At 41.4% G+C, this 24,852-nt stretch overlaps 1 non-coding gene across 1 annotated transcript; it reads left to right on the top strand.

Annotated features, from left to right (window-relative positions):
• The first annotated feature begins 24,313 nt into the window (after positions 1-24,313).
• LOC136207568 (small nucleolar RNA R71) lies at positions 24,314-24,420 on the top strand. Its single transcript, XR_010676704.1, has one exon. It is a non-coding gene; the product is annotated as a small nucleolar RNA R71 (small nucleolar RNA).
• Positions 24,421-24,852: the final 432 nt, after the last annotated feature.

Genomic DNA, 24,852 nt, shown 5'->3' with positions numbered 1-24,852 from the left:
TCAAAATCATGTGGAAAGTGTTGAAACACCTTTCCACATGATTTTGATTTGACAAAATTATTTAAGTTAATCCATGATTAAGACAATTAAATTTATGTGCTTTGATTTAATTGTACTAATGCGTTTGTTCAATGTTGAGAATAAAAATATATACATATAAGAACAGGAATCAAAGTAAGACATAACGTAGTCAGCATGATAACATAGCACGAGCTGAGTAAAGTATAACTCAATATGAAAGAAGGAAAGTCTTCTTCAGAACTGAAACTTGCAGATAAAGCTGACCACAGAAGCTGAGGAGAACTTAACTCAGAAAAGTCTTCTTTGAAACAATATCTTGCACAACGAAGCTGACCATGGAAGCTGAGTAAAAAAGCAACTCAGTATCGTAAATGGCAACGATCAAAGACAACGGCTATCAAAGTAAAGCTGAGTGCTCTTCAGGACAGCACCAATGATCCGTTTGCTAAAAGACAAAATCCGACAGTGATCTGCGCCAATTCAAAAGCTTTGGACTCATGCAAGGATATGGTTTCGAGACGCATAGGTCAACTGTCCTCTAGCTAAAAAACAAAACTGGCACTAGAAGACGAACCTGCGAGAAGAAGACAAGCCTGACGCCTGCCAAATTTAGACGACAGGATTGGCCTGCAAATCTGAAGCTGACCAGAACAATGTCACATGAAGAGCCGTTTGAATCTAACGGATAAATCCAGATTCAAATGATTTAGTCTTCAGATTTCAACTATAAAAGGACAAGTTCATTCTTGGATCCTAAGCCGAATTATAAAGAGAAAAACAATATACATACATAGCACATCAAAACAAGAAAGAGATCTTACACCAAATTTCCATTTCTGTGTAAAAGCTAGAATGATTTTGTAATCATCTAAAGTATTCTTCGTCTGATAAAAGAATAAATTTTTATCAATTGTAAAATTGAGAGCGTGGTGCTGAGTACTCGGTTTTAAGTACTCAGTGGTAGAGAAAATCTAAGTGCTGGGTTGTAGCGCTTAGTGGAGTTGAGTAGACGAATAGAGGATGGTACTCTTGCATATTCAACTGCTTTGTAAACGGTTTGTGCTCTACCTTTAAAGAGCTCAGTAGTGGATTGAAAAAGCCCGGAAGGATTCTAGGGACTGGACGTAGGCGGAGAGGCCGAACCAGGATAAGTCTGCTGAGTTATTTCTAACCCTTTCTCTCATTATATATCTGTATGTGTTGTTTGCTATAATTACTCAGTATATAAATTGTTTAAGTTGACACTGAGTAAATAAGAGTGTTGAGTTGGAAGCTGACCACAAAGTGTCAATTCCCAACTCACAAGTAAAACAGTTCTAGTCAGCCTTGACTAAAGTTGTCTTACGCCTAACTCGGCCGTGCTGACCAAAACAGAGTTAAGAAACTCAAAGCATTATTTTAAGTCAACATAATTAAAATGAGAAAAAGTATATTAGTTCCTAACCCCCCTGGAACTAATCACAAGGGACCAACAAGTGGTATCAGAGCCAGTAGCTCACTACTCAAAGATAAAACTATCTTGAGCTGATCCCGATAAATGGCTGAGAACAACACTCGTTTCCTTCCCGGAAATCAAACAACACAGATACTCCCTGAGGGATTATCAATTAGTCGGCCACCCTTGTTTTTCGGATCAAATTATACATTTTGGAAAAATAGGATGAAGAACTTTATTCAAGCTACAAACATGAGTGCGTGGCTTGCAATAGTTCAAGGCCCATATGTGCCTTACAAAACTGTTGACAATGAAAAGGTTGTCAGAAGTGAAACTGAGTGGTCAGAAGATGACCTTAAAAAATTACAAAATAATGCTTCGGCTATCAATATGCTTCACTGTGCGCTAGATGCTGCAGAGTACAACAAAATTTCAGGTTGTGAGTCAGCACATGAGATATGGAAAAAGCTCGAGGTGACCTATGAAGGCACAAGCAAGGTCAATGAGTCCAAAGTGAACCAACATATGAGATTGTACGAGCTGTTCGAGATGAATGAAAACGAAGACATCTCGGAGATGAACTCAAGGTTCACCAATATTATAAATGAGCTTAAGAGACTTGGAAAGATCTTCACAGAAGAGGAGCAGGTGAAGAAAATCTTGAGAAGTCTACCCAAGAGCTGGCAAGCTAAGAAAACAGTTGTGGAAGAAGCTCAGGACTTGACCACATACAAATACGACGAGCTGATCGGATCTCTGCTGACTCATGATATCTCTATGAAAAAATTTGAAGCTAAAGAAAATTCAGAGGACAAGAAGCAGAAATCACTTGTCATGAAAGCTGACTCAACCGAAGCTGACTCATCAGATGATGAGGAGATGTCCATGTTCACAAGAAAGATGAAGAAGCTGTTCAGAAAGAATGATAAGAACAGCAAGAGGCCATATAAGAGAGGGGATAGGTACAAAGCTGAGTCCAGTGACAAGTACAAAAAGGACAGCTCCAAGCCTATCACGTGCTTTGAGTGCCATCAAACTGGGCACATTAAGTCAAGCTGCCCTAACTTAAAGAAAGAAAAGAAGGGAAGCAAAAAGGCAATGGTGGCCACATGGAGTGACAGTGATGAGTCAACCTCATCAGAAGCTGATACAAATGAGACAGCAAACATATGCTTCATGGTCGACGATGTTGCTGACCAAAGTCAATCTGAGCAAGCTGACCTCTCTGACGGTTCTGACCAAGAGGATCATTCCAATGAGGTAACATCTCTACTCTTGCTTAGAAATGAAATGGTTAACGCCCTGAGTGATCTATATACGCTGACTAAAAAGTGTAACAAGAAAATAAAGGCACTCAGCACGCGATGTGATGAGATTGAGGAGATCAAACTAAGTGATCTCCGACACCTTCTCCAAGACAACACCAGGCAAGATGAAAATCTGAAAATCATGCATGGTTTTGTCTCGGAAGTCCAAACTGAGTCAAAGAAGCTTAGGAAGGACATCATAACTATATAGAACCAGCTGAGTAAATCGGCAAGGAAAGGGTTCTATCCCAATGCTGAGTTTCAAGTTACTGGTCAGTATAAGCAGTACACTCAGCATAAACGGTCCACTCAGTGTGACTATTGTGGGAAAAGAGGACACACAATAGATGTATGTTGGTATAATCGGCGGATTGTCTAATGTGACTTATGCGGAAAGAAAGGTCATACCACTAAGGTATGTTGGCATGCTCAGCACAATGATGCTGACCAAAGACAAAGTCACCCTAAAAGGGTAACTCATTGTGACTTCTGTGGTAAACAAGGCCACACCATAAATATATGCCGTCATAAACTAAAACATGATGTAGCACCTGTCTATGCTAACCAACGAGGACCCAAAAAGAATTGGGTACCTAAAGATGAATGATTCAAAATGCAGGTGAGTCTGAGGTGCGTGGAGAAGTCAAAGCTCTGGTATATTGACAGCGCATGCTCGAGGCATATGACTGGTGATGAAACTCAGTTCATCAGACTCTGCTTAAATGAGGTGGTAATGTAAGCTTTGGAGACAATAAAAAGGGTAAGATAGTTGGATCAGGTACTATCGGAGGTAACCCTACTATTGAGTCAGTCTCCCTAGTTAAAGGTCTCAAATCTAACCTATTGAGCGTAGCTCAGCTGTGTGACAGCGGTATAAAGGTTGTATTTGATGCCACTCAGTGTCGGATACTCGAGGGAAAAACAAACGATTTAATTCTAACTGCCCCTCGTGTTGACAATGTATACATGTTGAGTTTAGAAAAACAGTTTTCTAAAAATATATGCTTAGTGTCAATGGAGGATAACTCCTGGCTATGGCATAGGAGACTTGGTCATGTAAGCATGGACCTCCTTGCCAAATTAGCAAGAAAGAAATTAGTTGAGGGATTGCCCAAACTTAAATTTGAAAAAGATCAACTATGTAATGCTTGTCAGCAAGGTAAACAAACGAAAAAGTCTTTTCAAAGTAAAAACATTGTCTCAACCAAGCGACCATTGGAATTACTACATTTGGATCTTTTCGGACCTGTCCAGCCACTCAGCTTGGGAGGTAAGAAATTTTCCTTAGTAATTGTAGACGATTTCTCTCGGTATACTTGGATCATCTTGCTGAGTAGCAAGGATGAAACATTTGAGATGTTCACAACATTGATTAAAAAGCTTGAAAATGACAAAGACCTAAGAGTAGCTCATATAAGGAGTGACAATGGCGGATAATTCAAAAACCAATAGTTTGACGAATTCTGTGAAGTCAGTGGCATTGACCATAATTTTTCTGCACCTAGAACGCCTCAATAAAATGGGGTTGTTGAAAGGAAGAACAGAACAATAGTTGAAATTGCTAGAACAATGCTGAGCGAAAATAGGCTTCCAAAGTATTTCTGGGGTGAAGCTGTCCACACAGCATGTTATATACTCAATAGGGCTTTAGTTAGACCTATACTCAAAAAAACCCCTTATGAACTTTGGAAAGGACGAAAGCCCAACATTGACTATTTTTGTGCCTTTGGGTGTAAATGCTTTATACTCAATACAAAAGAAAATCTTGCTAAATTCGATGCTAAAGCTGACGAAGCGATCTTTCTCGGGTACTTGACGAGGCCTCAGCGGCGTTCGGTTCCACTGAGGCCGGCTAAGGGATAAGTGTACCCCATCGTTATCAAGTAATAAAATTCTGGATAGGTCCAGGTATCGTCCACAGGATTTATTTCTGCAAGTATCGAGCTACTTGGTTTCAGGTGTTATCTAGGCTGTATGGGTTTTGAGTTTGTTTTGATTAAGTTAATCTACTCCTAGTTGAATTATGCTACTCCTAGCTAAGTTGTACTAATTCGAACTAAGTTATTCTACTCCTAATTAAGTTATTCTACTCCTAATTAAGTTATTCTACTCCTAAGTGATCTTTTACCAATGTAATTACCCGAAGGAACATGAAGGGATACGATGATAATGAAAATAGATTGTTTAGACAACGGAATTAAAACCTAATCTAAGTCACTTGTGTCTGAGGCGATTAACCCTACCTATCCTCCTGAGGTCCCTAGTTCGTGATTCCCTTGTAAGGCCGAAACTAGCTCTAAGGCTCAACAATTTGGGCTTAATCTTCTATAGGGTCGTCAATCCTATAGGCACTGACTAGGTCAGATTCAGCTCGCAATATGTGCCAACTTAATTTTGGGATTATCGAATGAGTTAAACCAATCAGACAAAGCGTAAGACAAAGATTAAAGCGATAAAGCAATTGAATAAACGAAACTATAATATATATCAAAGATGAAAAGTATTGTCACGAAGATACAATGAGCCTAGGATTCATAGCATGGATCAAAGGCTAGACAGAATATAAAAGAAGAAAAATCCCTTTTAGGGAACCTGTCTACCAATGCAGGCGTCTTCCTAGGACTTAAGGATGGAACTTGAGCAATCCTCGGTGAACGGAGCTTCGGAGCTGTCTTCAATGGAGGTTGAAGGAGACGGGGGAGGTGGAGAGGATTTCTCAAGGTGGAAGGTTAGGTTTTTACAAAGATAAAAGATATATAATTTACAATTGGAAAATCTTATTTATAGACGCGGTTCGGGCCCTCTTTCTGACCTAAGTCGTGTCCTTTTGCAAGTGGGAAGTCGTGGAGTCAACGTGTCTTCGTGGGGCTGGGAATCAGTCTTTTTGACTGATTCCCGCAGGTCAGCTCGCCGAGCTGGGCGAGCCAGCTTGGCGAGCTAGCCTTTATAGGCCAGCTCGCCCGAGCAGGCCCCTGGAGGCCTGCTCGGCGAGCTGGCCTACAAAGGCCAGTTCGTCGAGCGGCAACGCCCAGAACGCCCGTGCGCATTCGTCGAATTTCCCCTAAACGCGTTTTTCACCCGAATTCATTCCTGCACATGTACGAAACTCCAAACAACATTAGTCCAAGGGCTAAATTGACCCGCCAATCGCTCATTTTAAGTAAAAACTCCGTTTGGTGCGACTTTTGGCGGATCAATTAGCTATAAAAGATAATGGAAATCTGACGTACATGTTTATTTTGGCCATATTTGCCTGAAATTACCAGAAAACGAGCCTAAACAACGAAAAGTTAATAAAACATTTCCAATTTCTAACTAACTCACACAAAGGCATATAAATGCGAGAATTGCTCGCTTATTCACGAAATAACACTAAAAACCGTCCTAAAACCGTACCCAAAGATAGGGTTTTTTGACCCCTATCAGTACTCAACTAACAGTAAAGCATATAGGGTGTACAATAAGCGAACTCAGGTTGTAGAAGAGTCTGTACATATTGAGTTCGACGAAACTGACCCTGTAGGAAAGACAACTCAGTCCGCCGAAGATGACCCAAGCTCAGCTTCCGCTGACCAAAATGGAGCCATTGAGTCATAAGTACAAGGATTAACCAAAGGTAAACACGAAACCGAAATTACCTTTGCTGACCAATCTACTCCTGCAGATATTGTAGAAACACATATTCCAGACAACTCAACATTGCCCAAAGAAATCAAAATTCCAAGAGGACATTCGGAGAAGTCCATTCTTGATGTTGGTGAAAACAAGCTGATGACGAGAGATCAGCTTAGAAAATATCTCAAAAATGTTGCATTTGTCTCAGTGCATGAACCAAAGAACTTCTCAGAAGCTGAGCACGACGAACATTAGATCAATGCTATGCAAGAGGAGCTTGATCAGTTCAAAAGAAACGAGGTATGGGATTTAGTACCAAAACCTAGGAATCAAAAGACCATAGGAACTAAGTGGGTCTTTAGAAATAAACTAGATGAGCAAGGCAATATAGTCAGGAATAAAGCTCGACTTGTAGCCCAAGGCTATAGTCAGCAAGAGGGCATTGACTATGGTGAGACCTTTACACCCGTAGCTAGGTTAGAGGCTATACGTATATTATGTGCATATGCTAGTTTCATGAATTTCAAGCTATACCAAATAGATGTTAAAAGTGCATTTCTTAATGGCTTTATAAACGAAGAGGTATATGTTAGTCAGCCTCCTGGGTTCGAAGATCCAAAACTTCCAAACCACGTTTATAAACTCAAAAAGGCCCTATACGGCCTGAAACAAGCACCGCGTGCTTAGTATGAGAGGTTAACCAATTTCCTGCTGACCAGGAACTATGTCAGAGGTAAAGTTGACACAACCTTGTTCATTAAGAAAAGGGGTAAAAATATCCTGCTGGCACAAATTTACGTAGATGATATAATCTTTGGTGCCACTGATGAATCTATGTGCAAAGAATTTAGTAAACAGATGCAAACTGAGTTCGAGATGTCTATGATGGGCGAACTCAACTTCTTCCTTGGACTTCAAATTAAGCAAGGGAAGAACGACATCTTCATTAGTCAGTCTAAGTACGCCAAAGAAATGTTAAAGAAATTCGATATGGAAGATTGTAAGCCCATATCAACCCCAATGGGTACTGACACTGTCCTGTGCACGAATGAGAAAGGTAAGTCAGTAGATATCAAGTTATATCGAGGTATGATTGGCTCTCTACTTTATCTTACTGCTAGTAGACTTGATATTCAGTACTCAGTATGTTATTGCGCTAGATATCAAGCTGACCCCAGAGAATCACACCTTATAGCTGTGAAAAGAATTTTTAGATATTTGCAGAGCTCAGTTAATGCAGGATTGTGGTATCCAACCTCAAATGACTTCACACTCATTGGATACACTGATGTTGACTATGCACAGGATAAGCTAGAACGGAAGAGTACTTCTGGAGGGTGTCACTTCCTTGGAAGCTGTCTAGTATCTTGGTTCAGCAAGAAGCAGTCATCAGTTGCCCTGTCTACAACTGAAGCTGAGTACATTGCTGCTGGAAGCTGTGTGGTCCAGGTCCTATGGATAAAGCAACAGCTTGAGGATTATGGTGTAAAAACAGAAACAATAGAAGTCAAATGTGACAACAAGAGTGCCATTGACTTATCCAAAAATCAAATCCAACACAGCAGGATGAAGCATGTCAGCATAAGGCATCACTTCATAAGGGATCATGTACTCAAGGGTAAGATCAAGCTGACCTACGTTCCTACAGATGAACAGCTTGCGGATATCTTCACAAAGCCTCTGGCTCGTGAGCAATTCAACATACTAAGGGAAACTATCGGTATGTCTAATCCTCTTCACTAAAATTATATGTTTAAATTGAATGTTGAGTGATTACCATGCTGAGTGAGTTGTGCTAAATGGGTAACTATTGCATGCTGAGCTAAATATGAACTATATCACCCCATGCTGAGTAGACATACATACTAAGTGATTAACATAAGCTGAGTTACTAAGCACGCGAACATTCCTTCTACGTAAAACTGACTTCCTAGAATCTCAAACGATTAGGCTTCTCGAAACTGAGTAAAACTCTTATGCACAATAAATGCTAGCACGCGCATTAATAAGCCACCTAGGATGACGTAAGCGCAATTATTAGAAAACACATGCGCCGATTGTGTCATAAATGCCAGATTATTGTCGTAAAATGGCTACTTCAATGTATCGGATCAACTCGACACCCCTATAAATAGTGGATGATTTCCCACTAACTGCTCTTTACATTCGAAATCTTTGGCAAATTGATTTCCATCTCTCTCTCTCTAAATCTCAAAACCTCTCGAAAATCCCTGAGAAAATCATGTCGGACTCTCAAAACATCTCCGGCGCCGGTTACGACGAAAACTGCTCCGATGAAAACCCTCGTCGCACACTGAGCAGGAACGTGAGGAGACCTCAACTGAGTCTCAAGAACATGGTCAGCATGACCAACCTAAGGTCATTACTCCGAGTAAGAAACCCCAAGCTGACCAAGCAACACCATCTAAGAAACAGAAAAAGGAGAAGGGCAAGATACCATAGGAAAGAAACTATTCTCCGGTCTACAACAGTGTGAGGGGATACAAGATCGACCATTCCCACTAGTTCTCTAAGGGTTTTGTAGAAGCTGAAAAACCCTTTTGCGAATGGATCTCCAAGAATGGCTGGACCAGGCTGTTTTCCCTCCGTGAAGCCACTTATCCTGAATTGGTAAGGGAATTCTACACCAACTTACGAGCTGCTGATGATGACACTGACTACATGGTCACAAAGGTCAGGGGCAAAGAAATCTTTGTCAATCCTCCCTATCTTGCCACTTTGCTCAAACTGAAGAATGAAGGAGCTGAACTCAGAACCACAAACGATCATGGTAAAATCAAATACTCTTCGGAGTTCTGTAAACCCGCTGGTCACGTAGGAGAAATCGCTAGCACCTCCATGGGTCAAAATCAGAAGATGGCCCATTACATTCTGACGAACTTCATATTTCCCAAGGTCAATTCCACATCCTCAGCGTCTAATTTTGAGCAGTGCTTCATCTGGCACATGCTGACCTACCAGCCACTCAATATGCATGTGTTCCTCATCGGTGCTTTCCAACGAAGTACTGGCACACTCAGGTTAGGTTCACTAATCACCAAGATACTTAAAGACTACAGGGTGAACTTAGTTGAAGAAATAAATGTGTGGGGTACAAAAATTACTGCGGCCGTATTGTTCGGTTTGGCCTATGACCAACCCATTAAACCCAAGAAAGGAAAGGGGGCTGTAACAGAGGAAGGAGATAGTGTGGTTGAAGGGACAAAGGATATGCTGACCAGAAAGGGAAAGAAAATAGACCAAGCTCGCACTGACCACGCTAAGGAAGACAAAAAGAGGAAAGCTGACCAAACCTCTTCCAAAGATATTAGCTCAGCTCCAAAGAAAATCCGGTTTGTATCACACGGAAAGCAAATTGACACTGAGCAAGGTCAGAAGGAACCTAAGTCAGCAGAAAACCTGAAAAGGCCAGCAGAGCATGAGGAAGTAAGTGAGGATACTCCTGAGGAGCCCCTGAGAAAGAAGAAGAAGAAGAAATCCTCTGGTCTTAACACAATTGATGCACGTCCTCTTGACTGTGTTGTCTCTGAAGACTCACACTTTGTGAGAAGTCAAGATATTGATCTTGAGAAACCTCCTGCTGACCAAGAAGAAGAACTGGGTAATGATGAAGGTCAGTTTGATGTTGAAAGGACAGATGATGCTGAGATAAGTAAGGATGTTGCTACTGAGGAAAAACAAACAGTTGATACTGAGTAGATTGAGACTCAAGATGAGCAGCTTGTGCAGGACAAGGTTGTGGAAGGTCTCAATACTGACCTTGGACTGAACTCCTCTTTTGAGTCACTTGACTCCATTCCTGCTGATCCTTTTCCTCCAAAAGTCAGCACAGGCAAACGCCTCAAACGAAAGGCTCAAAAATCTCCAGTCATTGATCTTCTGGACGATTCTCCGCTAAGGGAAGCAATTTCTGACCTTACCACACTCCAGTTCCAGTTCTTCAACACTGCCATTAAACCAACTTTGGACCAAATCAAGGAAAAGCAAGCCACTGTTTCTCAAGCTGAGGAACAAGCCAAGACTCCTGAAGATCCAATTCCTGCCGAGCAAGAGCTCGAAGTCCAAACTGCTCAAGACAATGAGCGAGCAAAGGAAAATTCTACCCAAGTTGGCTCTGAAGTGCCTCCTCCTGGACCAACTCAACTTCAGACCAATGTTGAGCAGGACAATATCTCTGTCGATCCACCTCTTCCTAATCCTGTTTCGCAGAATGATGAATAGTCAGTTCCTGATGCTGACCTAAGCAAAAGTCCAGCTGTTGACCAAGCTTGCCCATCTGGTTCTGGAAAGCACCATACTCCTCCACCATCTGGTGCTACTCAAATTCCGATCGCTGAGCAAACTCTTGATGCAACTTATGCTTACCTAAATCCAACTGAGTATGGGCGCAGAATCATTGACTCAGCTCAATCCCTACTCCAGGATCTTAACCAAGCTCATGCTGATGCTGCTGGGTCTACTCATGTTGAACCAACACAGATCTCCTCTGTCACTCAGCTTCTGGCAGAAATCAAAGGTCTCAAAGACTTGCTGAGTGTCATGACAACCCTTCAATCTCACCAACCCAAGCAAGACTCAATAATGAAGCTGGCTGAACTCCATCTGATGATGGTGAACCACATGAATTCCCTACAAGGACAAATCAACAACCTTTCAGCTGTGAACTCAACTTATGCAACCTCTGCTGAGGTTAATCAACATTTCACCCAGCTACACTCTGAGCTGACTGGAGCTCGTGAATTAATCTCCTCCTCCTCCCAGTGTTCCATTGAGCAAATTAGTGAAGCTGTTCGCCTACTCAACTTGAGTAAAAGAAGAAATAGACACTGACCTGGTGAAGACTAATGAAATTCTGCAATACTCCCAAGCCACATTGAAACATGTCCGCTATACAAATGCCCAACGTCAGTTCTACGATTCGGCTCTGCTCAAGATGTATCATCAAGCTTATGCCAAGATGACTGAAACCATCACATGGATTGGGAAATCACAAGAGTATCTTCTAAGTATGCTCAGTGCCTCTATTCGAATCCTTGCCTCCACTCTGGACGATGGCGTGGCAGTGTTTGACGGTCTTCAGCTGAGTACGAGTCAACTCCAAGCATACTCAGCAAAACTGACTCGTGCTGTTTTTAATGACACCTTCTCTCCTCCTTAACCCGATGCTGGCAAAACGGGGGAGAAAGAACAAGCTGATGGAACTCAGCAAATGGGGGAAGCATCCGGCAGTCAGCAACAAAGAACTGTCAAAGGAAAAGGCAAAGTTAATCCTGCTCACCAAGCTCAAGTCAACAGGAAGAAATAGACTGTCTAGTTTTAGTACTTGACTTGTAGTTTATCTGGCATGTTCTTTCGTATTTTGTATGATGACAATCTATCTATTTTAAGCATCTTTTCATTCAACTGACTTATCTATATGCGATGCTTACTTGTTGTGCTATATGCCGATCTGTCTTAAGTGAACAAACAAACAAAAGTAAGAAGGGACATACAAGTAAAATACACTCAGTACACATTAGCTTTGATACATCCTTTCATTTGCTCTGATACATGATTCAATAAGCTCTGATATAATCTTTCATAACTCTGATACCTAAAACTAAACCATGTATCGAACTGAGTAAAAATATGTTCCAAATTTTGAACTCTTCTGAAAGCTGACCTAGGTTCATCTAAATTAGATCTTGGAAGGTCTAGAATTGAACTAAGTCAGTACAGGCATATCTTACCTTTTACTCGATTAAATCTTAGAAGGTTTAGAGTTAAGTTAAGTCAATAGATGCAACCCTTACGGGGGAGTAACTTCAGAAGAATGAAAGATAACTCAATCATGGGGAATTTCAAAACTGAGTTCCATAATTAAATATTTTGCCAACATCAAAATAGGGGAGTTTGTTGAAACACCTTTTCACATGATTTTGATTTGACAAAATTATTTAAGTTAATCCATGATTAAGACAATTAAATTTATGTGCTTTGATTTAATTCTACTAATGCGTTTGTTCAATGTTGAGAATAAAAATATATACATATAAGAACAGGAATCAAAGTAAGACAGAACGTAGTCAGCATGATAACATAGCACGAGCTGAGTAAAGTATAACTCAGTATGAAAGAAGGAAAGTCTTCTTCAGAACTGAAACTTGCAGATAAAGCTGACCACAGAAGCTGAGGAGAACTTAACTCAGAAAAGTCTTCTTTGGAACAATATCTTGCACAACGAAGCTGACCATGGAAGCTGAGTAAAAAAGCAACTCAGTATCGTAAATAACAACGATCAAAGACAACGGCTATCAAAGTAAAGCTGAGTGCTCTTCAGGACAGCACTAATGATCCGTTTGCTAAAAGACAAGATCCGACAGTGATCTGTGCTAATTCAGAAGCTTTGGACTCATGCAAGGATATGGTTTCGAGACGCATGGGTCAACTGTCCTCTAGCTAAAAAACGAAACTGGCGATAGAAGACGAACCTGCGAGAAGAAGACAAGCTTGACGCCTGCCAAATTCAGACGACAGGATTGGCCTGCAAATCTGAAGCTGACCAGAACAATGTCCCATAAAGAGCCGTTTGAATCTAACGGATAGATCCAGATTCAAATGATTTAGTCTTCAGATTTCAACTATAAAAGGACAAGCTCATTCTTGGATCCTGTTGTCTCCTGAATGGACTCTAGCAAGTGTACTAGATACAAGTAATAAAGTGATAAGTGAAGTATCGTATCCACAGGGATTGAGGACCAAAGTTTACAAGAAATACTTTGTAGAACAGGGTGTTCGTGGTGTGTGAATTCCTTAAATTGAGAGATGTTGTTTAAACAGTAGCAAAGTCAATGATTTAGTTGATTAAAACGATTACTTAACAATGGAAAAAGGCAGAACAGGTTAAGCACAGCGGAACAGGTTACTTTCAGTCTCTAAACATCCTATTTATTCATGAATGACGTAAAGTGATGTCAAGGTTTCTGTTTTAATGCTCACTTAAGTCAACTCTCGTGTGTTCTTAAGATTCTAAGACGTACTACAACCTCAAGCGTCCCTAAAGTTGGTTCTTTCTTGCATTACGATCGAAACAGCATTTCAATGAAGAAAACCCTTGATACAACCTCCTGACATCTCTGTTTCGGGGTTGAATGATTGACAAATAGTTCCGTGAAGATGAAAGCAGTTTCCTATCATGCATCTAACACTAACATACATGCATTTAGCAATGGAGTTAAAGATTTATCAAGCACATCATAATATATCAACATTCATTCATAAATAAGATAATAGAAGGCTTACATAACTGGCCCTAACTGGCCTTACCCATTCAAAATGACTACTCACTCATAGTGTAGAGTGAACAGCCTGAGTTAATTCCATAAAGCTCCATTGATGGAGTCATCTTCCTTAGAGAGCTTCCTCCCTCTCCAAGAAACTAAAATTCTAATTAAATCGATTATCCGAAGTCAAAGGTACCCTCTCCTTTCCTCCACTACATCTATATAAAGGAAGAAATACGAGCCGTACCACAAAATATTACTAAAAAGATTGTTTTTCTACAGCTATGTTACTAGGAAATGATTAATTCTAGTTTGACCCTTGAACACTCAAGGGGGTGATCCATCTTGTCATCATGTTGCTTTTCTGCCTATCCTACGTATGCTGTCATTGCCACGCCGCACCTGCCACTTGTCCAGTCGCTATCCGTCATCAAGTACGCAGTGGAGATCCGCTGGATCAAAGGGTGCTCGACTCCTCAAGGTTTGTTGCAAAACAGGCTGTGTAGTAGCCCTTTTACAAATCTGCATAAAACACTTATAAGTCCTTTTATTTAGGAAATTTCGCCTAAAATACACACAAATTGTAATTAACACGTTGTATTATCGCAGTCATATTCAAGCCTAACAGATCCTAAGCCGAATTATAAAGAGAAAAACAATATACATACAAAGCACATCAAAACAAGAAAGAGATCTTACACCAAATTTCCATTTCTGTGTAAAAGCTAGATTGATTTTGTAATCATCTAAAGTGTTCTTCGTCTGAGAAAAGAACAAATTTTTATCAATTGTAAAATTGAGAGCGTGGTGTTGAGTACTCGGTTTTAAGTACTCAGTGGTAGAGAAAATCTAAGTGCTGGGTTGTAGCGCTTAGTGGAGTTGAGTAGACGAATAGAGGACGGTACTCTTGCATATTCAACTGCCTTGTAAACGGTTTGTGCTCTACCTTTAAAGAGCTCAGTAGTGGATTGAAAAAGCCCGAAAGGATTCTGGGGACTGGACGTAGGCGGAGAGGCCGAACCAGGTTAAGTCTGCTGAGTTATTTCTAACCCTTTCTCTCATTATATATCTGTATGTGTTGTTTGCTATAATTACTCAGTATATAAATTGTTTAAGCTGACACTGAGTAAATAAGAGTGCTGAGTTGGAAGCTGGCCACAAAGTGTCAATTCCCAACTCACAAGTAAAACAGTTCTAGTCAGCCTTGACTAAAGTTGTCTTACGCCTAACTCGGCCGTGCTGACCAAAACAGAGTTAAGAAACTCAAAGCATTATTTTAAGTCAACATAATTAAAACGAGAAAAAGTATATTAGTTCCTAACCCCCCCCCTTGGAACTAATCACACGGGACCAACAGAAAGGTATTTCAATAGCCTTTGTCATGTCACTAGATCAAATTGCCACTGATCCCTTGGAGTCTCAAATCTTCCTGGATCTCCAAATAGTTCCATTCGAAGAGGAAGAGAAACGTGTCCGGAATGACTAACCGTTGATTCAATATGGGACAAAGGAGGATTCAACATTCCAGGTGCCATGAAGGAAGAGAAATCCACAGAAGATCCGAGGATCGCCCCTCCACGAAGAAGTGTTGGAGCACTAGTGACATAGTATTCCCAGGGTCTATGATACATACTTCCAAAACTGAAAAAGACTCATCCCCTGCGAATGAAGTGGAGGATGGCTGTGCACGAGTGCGCCAATCCCAGCAGACAGGTTTTCCAGGATCTAGCTTATATGATCCCTTGATTCATGGCCCATGTGGGCTACTACTATTGCTTCGACTTCCTATATAAACGTTTGTGGAGAGGTATTTTGCATGTCTTGTATGATGGGTCCAGTGGGGAGAGTTGAGATCCCTAAAGTGGATAGGGTGGAGACCTCTGTAGTGATTGTGTCAGTGATCCCTGCCGAGGGAGGGTTTGGTAGTCCATCAGTTGTCATCTTTGGCCGTGGTGAAACTCTAAAAAATATGGGTTCCACAGTCACTACACTAGTTGACTACTAGAGAATTTCCTTTGATCAGAATATCGTCCATGTGAGGTGTCGTTGGGATCGGCGAAGGACACTCCGATGCCAAGTCAGTAGGATATTTGTAAATAATAGGAATAATCACTATAGAATTTAGGATTTTAGTTAATGTACCTTCTGTCCTGTAGAGTTGGAGTATTTATACTAGTTTTTGTAATCTTTTGGCATTACTTGATGAATAGCTGAACATACATGTCTTCAATGCTTATTAATGGCTATTGATTGTCAGGTAATCATTCTTAACATCAATGACGTCTGTTTAATTTAGTCATTTGGTGTTCTTATAATGGTACAGGGATACGATGGCGGATCCTAACTCATACGAGTTGAGTGGCGGGTTCTTTGGACGTATCCATTTTCATAGATCTGGCTGTATCTCTTCCATTTACGACAGAAAACTTTTTGAGCAAATCATGATTGCTAATGAGGTTTTTGCTAGAGTTAAAATTTATATCCCTTTCTTATGAAATTCCTCAAATCTTCAAATTGAACCTCAATCATCATTTAAACCACCTGCATTGCTCCAAGCCTCACTAAGTTCAGGAGGATTCACTCACTCTCAAATGGCCTTTGTTGCCATAGGGGAAAGGATCATCACTCCTCAGCTTAGTACCACTATCGTTAGGCTATGACATTGCTTGTTGGCCCTATCTCGATGGATCAAAATTTTTCCGATCATAGTCAAAAGGTCTTAAACATAGGTTGTAATGTTAGGCTAAGGCTAAGGTATGGAAGTGAATGGCCATTTAAGTGTAAGAATTTTTGTCTACATGCAATGCAATTCCCCATACTCAGCACTCAACACTGATCACTTCTGCCTCAACCTATTCACTTTACACAGCCTGTTTCACAACATCGGCCAAACTATTCTTCAAACACACAAAATACAATCATCCAAACATTTCATTTTAGGCTCAAGATATAAACATGTGTCCTGAAAATGAAGAGACTTTATTCAAATATTTTTCTGTTATCTTCTACAATTCCTATTTGGGATTTTTATTTTTATTTTTTTCTTTTAACCTTATTCGAAAAGTGGCCCTCACTTCATCATCATCCCTCAAATGTCATTATTTCAACAATTTGATCATTATACACTCAGATTTTCTGAGAAATTGCATTTTCTTTAACTAGAGCAGCTTGTTGTGAGGCATGAGACAAATTCAAGGTATTTTGGGATTACAGTGAAGGGAATTGGTTCCTTTAAGTGGTGTTTAAGAAAGAATAGGTTAAGGCTCAAGTTGGATATCCTAAAAATGTGAGTGCAAAGCACGGGTAGGCCTTTTGTGGAGTGAATTTGGGATCTAAATACCTTTTTCCTCCTATGTTCGTCCAAAATTTAACCATATTGACTAGGCAACCAAAGCAATGCCTACCTAAAGACAATATGCACTAGCCCTCTCATGAAGAATCAGTGCATTTTCATGCTAATGTAGGCTCAAGTTCTCACATTTTAGGGTTTTTTGCATTGGAGCAGGAGATTCTTTAAGTGAAGATTGAGTTAAAAACTTAAAATTTTTTAGAACTTCTTGATTTGGGAGTTCAAATAATTACACAAAGCTATTACCTCAAATCGCAATCACAAAAGTACAAACAGCTAGGAATTAGACAAGAGAATGAGATAATTACAAGAAAACAAATAACGGACAATTTGCTTAAAGCGGACGCCGAGATTTATTAGAGGGTATTTATTGAACATAATATTGACAACAACAACATGTTTCATCTTTTTATCATGTTATGCTCAGTTTAAACGCATGCATCCCACCCCCAAATAAAAATCAACATTGTCCCCAATGTTACACTAAAAATGGGAGAAAAAGAATCATAACATGATCGCATTGGAGTGTAACAATAAATGTAAAGAAGGGTTATAAGTGTTACCGGATGCTTGGATAGCGACAAGTGGGGAACGAGAGGACTCAACCTCTCGATCCTTAGCAGGAGCAGTACCATCCCCTTTCGAGGAGGTAGCGGTATGTGTTTCAGGGGCAGCAGATTTCGCTCTTACCGGACTTTTGATCGAAGTACCCGAAGGACTTTCCCGCCCATGCTCTTCTACACAGAGATGCTTCAGCATATCCACCTCTCCTTGCAGAATAGCAGTTTTATGCTCAAGGGCATGGATCTGGTCTCGGTTAGCTACATTTTACGCAAACATGGCATTGAACTTACAAACAATATCATCATTGGTGAGCTTTGCACATTTCATGTAAAAGGCAAGGTCTTTTTCGTGCTCAACTTGCTCGGACTCAGAGGAGATAGAGACAATAGGTTCATTCTTTCTCTTTCGGCTTTCGAGTCTCCTGGCTTCAACAAAGTCTGCCATCCAGACCCACTTCCCATTCACCAGTTTCCCAAACAACATGCTCTGTAGGCTCTTTAATCAATCTGGTCAGGGTGGTTCACAACAGTGAGCCGGGTGCGGTCCTCTAGCTTAAAAACTCCAATTTCTGCTGCAATCCGAGTCACGATGCTCCCACAGCAAATGACCGAGGAATTCTTCTTTCCAAAGTTGGCAATGTACTCCCCAAACCAATAGCCTAAATTCATTATGGGCCCGGTTGTCATACTCCACAGAGTCGTAAGGTCGGCATGGGGAATAGTGGCTTGGTTTTCGCGGGCAAAGATGGTTCCAGAGACCAGTTTATGTAGGTAACGGATGGCATAGTCATCAATATTCGAAGCTTTGGAAGCACTACCGTCATACCTCGGCTGGTCCGAAATAGATTGCCAGAAAGCTTGAAGGTCAAACACATCAGGGGTTTGAGTGAACGCCTCCTTGTAACTTTCCGACTCTAGGTCATCGTCATTCGTGGCACCCAATAAACTGTTGAACATGTTCAATGAAGGCCGCTGGGTGTGAGTCATTAGCCTGAAACTAAACTTTCCTTCCTCATCCGGGTCTGTGATCTCGGGATGGTGCTTAAACATAGCCAGGAATTCCAACGTGAGTTCTTTGTAGGCCGGCTCCGTCATTTCAAAGAAACAGCCGAAATGGCCTGCCTCCATGAGTTTCCGCACACGCTCATCAAGTTTGAGCTTCTTCAAGGTCTCCCAGCAAACTGTTCTCACAGGTCCGAATTCTAGTTGCGCAAGTTCCTCGTAGTATGTCTGCACGGCCGCATTTTTGAACTGAGACAGCTTTTTCACCAATTTTTTGTTAGGGATGAAAGCAACTGTGCTTGTTCCCATCATTTTGCCCTTAGCTTTTTCTTTTTTCGTTGATCCTTCGATTTTTACTTGCTTGCCAGATCCACGAGTTCTCATCCTGTGCTCAAGTCTAAATAGGGTTTCCCAATGATAAAGAGCACAGAGCATGTGGTAAACCGTGAAACAAAAGTGTGAAAATAATGCAAGTCGAACGATGGGCCGTATTTTTGGTCGGTCTCCTTAAGTATGGAGAGGAAAGAAACGTCATATTGCCAACCCGCCTTTATGAGAGCGGTCTAAAAGACGCCACCTGGACAAGTGGTTGGCAAAAGGCGCGTTTCTCCGATGAGACCCTAAGGCGACGAACGGTCACGCTTCAAAATTTGAATTTATGACTCCCCTATCCGTTGGATTTTATCGAGGAAAGGAGAGCATGTGAAATAAGTACCTAGTGACATATGATGAGACATTTTACTTTTTTAGACTTTTAGTTCGCCTCCCGGTTTCCAAGGATAGCCCTTCCACAGAAAGGTAAATCATCCCCCTATTTGAACAAGTAAAAACGTAAAACTCGACCCTTATGGAAAAGGTGTAGGTTTTACATCTTTGCTTGCGCCGGAAGTACATATTACGGACCATTGCACGACACAAAATGGATCTAAACTACCTTTAACAAAATTTAGCAAAATTTGAAATGCAAACTAATTTAAATGCAAAGTTACTTGTGCTACAATTGGTGTTTGTAGCGAACACCCTGTTTGTGCTTCTACTGGCGTGGGGGGTTTTAGAAGTGAACTGTATCGATCTTCCTTGTGTGATCATGCTCTAGATAGGGTTTCAGTCTTTGCCCATTCACCTTAAAAGGTTCCTGACCCTCCTTGCCAATTTCAACTGCACCATGACCAAACACCTTGTTCACCAGATAAGGTCCTGTCCATCTTGATTTAAGCTTCCCAGGAAACAACTTGAGTCTCGAATTGTACAAGAGAACTCTTTGTCCTTCGTGAAACGTCTTTATCTGGATTTTTCTATCGTGCCACATCTTGGTCTTGTCTTTGTAATTCACTGCATTCTCATACGAAAACAACCTGAACTCCTCCATGTCACAGAGTTGAAGTCTTCGTTGGTCTCCCACAGCCTGTTGCTCAAAATTTAAGAAGGTTAATGCCCAAAAGGCCCTGTGTTCCATTTCAACCGGCAAGTGATAAGACTTGCCGTACAACAATCTAAACGGGGACATCCCAATAGGTGTTTTATAAGCTATTCTATATGCCCAAAGAGCATCGTCAAGCTTGTTTGCCCAGTCCTTCCTAGAATTGCCAACAGTTTTCTCTAAAATTCTTTTGATTTCACGATTCGAAATCTCAACCTGTCCACTTGTTTGTGGATGGTAAGGTGTGGCAATTCTATGAGAGACTCCAAGCTTGCCCAACAGCTTTTCAAATTTTACGTTGCAAAAATGGGTTCCTTGATCACTAATGATCGCTCGTGGGACACCGAATCTGGCAAACAGCCTTTTCAGGAACTTTATAACCACACGGGCTTCATTGGTGGGGCTAGCCATGGCTTCAACCCACTTGCTCACATAGTCAACAGCTACTAAGATATATTTATGCCCAAAAGATGTAGGGAATGGTCCTATAAAATCTATGACCCATATATCAAAAATTTCACAAACAACTATGTTATTGAGGGGCATGGCATTTCTAGCTGAGATATTGCCTGTTCGTTGGCACTCATTGCAAGTGCGAACGAACAGATTGGCATCTTTAAAAAGTGTTGGCCAGAAAAAACCTGATTGAAGTACTTTGGCTGCAGTTCTGCTGGCGCTATGATGCACTCCAGCTTCCCGGTCATGACAATGGCTTAGAACAGCCTGTCCCTCCTCTTGAGATATACATCTGCGAATAATTTGGTATGCGCACAACCTGAAAAGATAGGGTTCTTCCTAAAAATAATAATTAATTTCAGCATAAAACTTCCTCCTTTGATTAATGGACAGGTTGTAAGGTTTAAGCGAACTTGCTAGATAGTTAGCAATGTTGGAAAACCATGGCGCAGGCTGCACAGTGTATAAACGCTCGTCTGGAAAACTCTCCAAAATTTCTGGTTGTTCCTGGCTGCTTTGGTGAAAAATTCTTGACAAATGATCAGCTGCCACATTCTCTGTTCCCTTCTTATCCTTAATTTCGAGATCGAATTCTTGAAGTAAAAGCAACCACCGTATCAGCCTTGGTTTTGCATCCTTCTTGGCGAACAGGTAGCGTAGTGCAGCATGGTCTGTGTGAACAATAACTTCTGACAGCACCAAGTAGGGGCGAAATTTGTCGAAAGCATACACAACTGCGAGGAGCTCCTTCTCTGTCGTGGTGTAATTTTGCTGGGTCTCGGTTAATGTTTTGCTTGCATAATAGATAGGTCTGAATTTCTTCTCAACCCTTTGCCCAAGAACAGCTCCCACACACGTATCGCTTGCGTCACACATCATCTCAAAAGGCTGTTCCCAGTCGGGTCCTGCCAGTATGGGCGAGTTGATCAGCTTGCCTTTCAACAGTTCGAAAGCCTTTAAACAGCTTGCATCAAAAGAAAATTCCGCATCCTTATGAAGTAATGCTGACAAGGGCAGCACAATCTTTGAAAAATCTTTGATAAACCGGCGGTAAAACCCTGCGTGCCCCAGAAAACTTCTCACATCTTTTACATTAGTTGGAACAGCCAGCTTCTCTATCACTTCCACTTTAGCCTTATCCACTTCCATCCCCTTTTCTGAAATTTTATGCCCGAGAACAACTCCACATGTAACCATGAAGTGGCATTTCTCCCAATTCAAGACCAAGTGGGTCTCCTTACATCGCACAAGCACGGCCTCGAGGTTGTTTAGACAGCTCTCAAAAGAGTTTCCATAAACAGAAAGTCATCCATGAATATTTCTATAGTTCGCTCCACCATATCATGAAATATAGACATCATGCATCTTTGAAACGTGGCTGGAGCGTTGTATAGTCCGAATGGCATGCGCCTATAGGCATAGGTCCCGTATAGACATGTGAACGTTGTCTTTTCCTGATCCTCACAGTGAATTGCAATCTGATTGTACCCCGAGTAACCGTCAAGGAAACAATAGAATGCATACCCCGCTAACCGTTCTAACATCTGGTCAATGAAGGGCAAAGGAAAGTGATCCTTCCTTGTGGCTTCGTTGAGCTTTCTGTAATCCACACAAACTCGCCATCCTGTTATGGTTCTCGTGGGAACCAACTCGTCTTTCTCGTTGAGTACTACGGTTGTTCCTCCCTTCTTTGGTACAACGTGAACAATGCTGGTCCACACTATCAGAAATTGGGTAAATAATGCCGGCATCCAGCAGCTTGATCACCTCCTTTCGCACAACCTCCTTCATGTGGGGGTTCAATCTGCGCTGTGGCTGGACAGAGGGCTTGTGCTCCTTCTCCATCAAGATTCTGTGGACACAGACTGCCGGACTGATACCTTTGATATCATCAATTTTCCATGCGATTGCATCCTTGTTCCTTCGCAGAACTTCCATGAGTTGAGCTTTCTAATCAGGAGTTAACTTTGAGGATATAATAACTGGATTTCTGCTGGGAGGTTCCAGGAAGGCATACTCGAGGTGTGTAGGTAACAGTTTCAATTCTGGTTTAGATAATGGCACAGTTGGTATCTCCGGTGGCTCTTGATGAGTGGGAACAGCAGGATCGAAATGAGGTGTAGGTAAGTTGGATTTAATGGAACAGCCTATTCCTTCACATAAGTTCACCTCTTCTCCCAATAGAGTCTCTAGAGTGTCCTATTCCTGCAAAGTAGAAAGACTTTGAAACTCATCTAAGAAACAACATGTGTCATCATTATTGTTAGCTCGTCTCATCGCCTCGTTCATTTTGAAAATGACTTCCTCCCCATTAATCCTCAAGAATAGTTGTCCCTCTCCCAAGTCTATCAATGCCTTTCATGTCGCTAAAAAGGGTCTTCCTAGGATAATAGGAACATGCAGGTCTTCATCTATGTCCATTATGATAAAATCAACAGGCAATATGAATTTTCCTACTTTGACCAACACATCTTCCACAACTCCCCTAGGATAACATACTGAGCGATCGGCCAATTGAATAGACATTCTGGTTGGTTGTGGCTCTCCTAATCCTAGTTTAGCATATCCAGAATATGGCATTAGGTTTATGCTAGCTCCTAGGTCACATAGTGCATTTTCAATATTTAGCTTTCCAATTGAACAAGGAATAGAAAAACTCCCTGGATCTTTTAGCTTTTTCGGTAGCTGTTGCTTGTTCTGGAGTATTGACGAACAATCTCTGTTGAGTTGGATCATGGATATGTTTTCCAGCTTTTTCTTGTTTGACAGGAGATCTTTCAAGAATTTTGCATATGACGGCATCTGTGCAAGTGCTTCTACGAATGGAATGTTGATGTGCAACTTCCTTAAGGTGTCTAACACCTTAGAATTGTGTTCTTCCAACTTTTTGTTGATCAACCGCGTGGGATATGGCACAGGCGGAACATACGGCGGAGGTGGCTTGTGCATCTTTCCGCTTTCCCCTTGATCCTGCTCGCTGGTAGATTTTGTCTTCCTTGTTTCTTCTTGACTAGGAACAGTCTGTTCCTGCTCTCCTTCAGTTTCTTCGGATGTTTCTGCGCATTCAGCATTTTCATCAATAGATATAATGGGTTGAGTTTGCTTACCAGATCTCAGGGTGATTGCCATGACATCGCCCTTTGGGTTTGGCTCTGTGTTGCTTGGCATAATTCCCTTCCCTTTTGACGTAGATGCAGCTAATTGATGGACTTATGTTTCCAGATTTTTAATTGATGCTTATGTCTGTTTCATGAACTGCATCATCATCGTCTTCATATCTGGCTCTATATCTTCCTTTGGTGGAACAGGTTGTTTATAATGCTGCTGGGGTTGCCTCTAGTAGTGTCCTCCTTGCTGTTGTTGATATCTCGGTTGTTCCTGCTGGTTTGGCTGGCCTGTCCATCCGAAATTCGGATGATTTCTTGTGGCAGGGTTATATGTGTTAGAATATGGGTTCGGTGGATTCCTCTGATTATACCCTGCATAATCACATTCTGCCTGTGCATCCTTTCCCTGCTTAACTCTAGGACAGTTGATGTTGAAATGAAGGCCTCCACAAAAATCACAAATGTCATTGAATGGTGGTTCGTTGTGGATCGAGGACACATTTATCTTGCCGAGCTGTCAGGCAAGCTGTTCTACCTGACTTGTCAATTTTGACACAACATCTTCATTTCTCGCTCTTTTTCCTTCACTTCTGGTGGAGTGCCAGTTATAACTTGTGCTTACTACTCTCTCAATAAGGTCGTACAAGTCTTGTGGTTCCAGATCTTCGGGGTTTCCATTGGTAATGGACTCGATCTGGATTTTATAAATGTTGGTTACCCCATTGTAAAAGTTCTGCATTTGCATCCACATCAGGATGCCATGATTGGGGACTCTCCTTAGTAATTCCTTGTACCTTTCCCATGCCTCGGCTAAGGATTCATCCTCTTCTTGCACGAAATGGGAAACCTCGTTTCTGAGCTTAATGGCTTGTCTCCGTGGAAAATATTTCATTAAGAAAGCGCTAGCCATTTCTTCCCAAGTAGTGATCGTTCCTGGTTGCAAGTTTTTCAACCAGTTCTTCGCTTTATCTCTTAGAGAAAAAGGAAACAGCTTTAGTCGGATTATGTCGTCAGCAACGCCTCTATTTGATCTGAAAGTGTTGCACAGCATGATAAATTCAAGGATATGCCCATTTGGATCTTCCGACTGGTATCCATTGAACTGTACGGCCGCCTGCAACATTTGAATCATAGATGCTTTCACCTTGAACATGTTGTTCCCTTCGTTGGGCAACACGATGCATGATGAATGTCCTTCCGTGGTTGGTCTCGAATAATCTCTGATTCGCATGACAGGAAGGTTGTTATTCTCTCCCTCTTCTTCCTGGTTTGGTTGGACTGGTTGTTCGGGTGG

This window comes from Euphorbia lathyris, chromosome 9 (genome assembly GCF_963576675.1).
Source record: "Euphorbia lathyris chromosome 9, ddEupLath1.1, whole genome shotgun sequence".
Lineage (NCBI taxonomy): Eukaryota > Viridiplantae > Streptophyta > Magnoliopsida > Malpighiales > Euphorbiaceae > Euphorbia > Euphorbia lathyris.
Note: the sequence above shows the minus strand (reverse complement) of the source record. Positions and strands in the feature narration are given on the sequence as shown.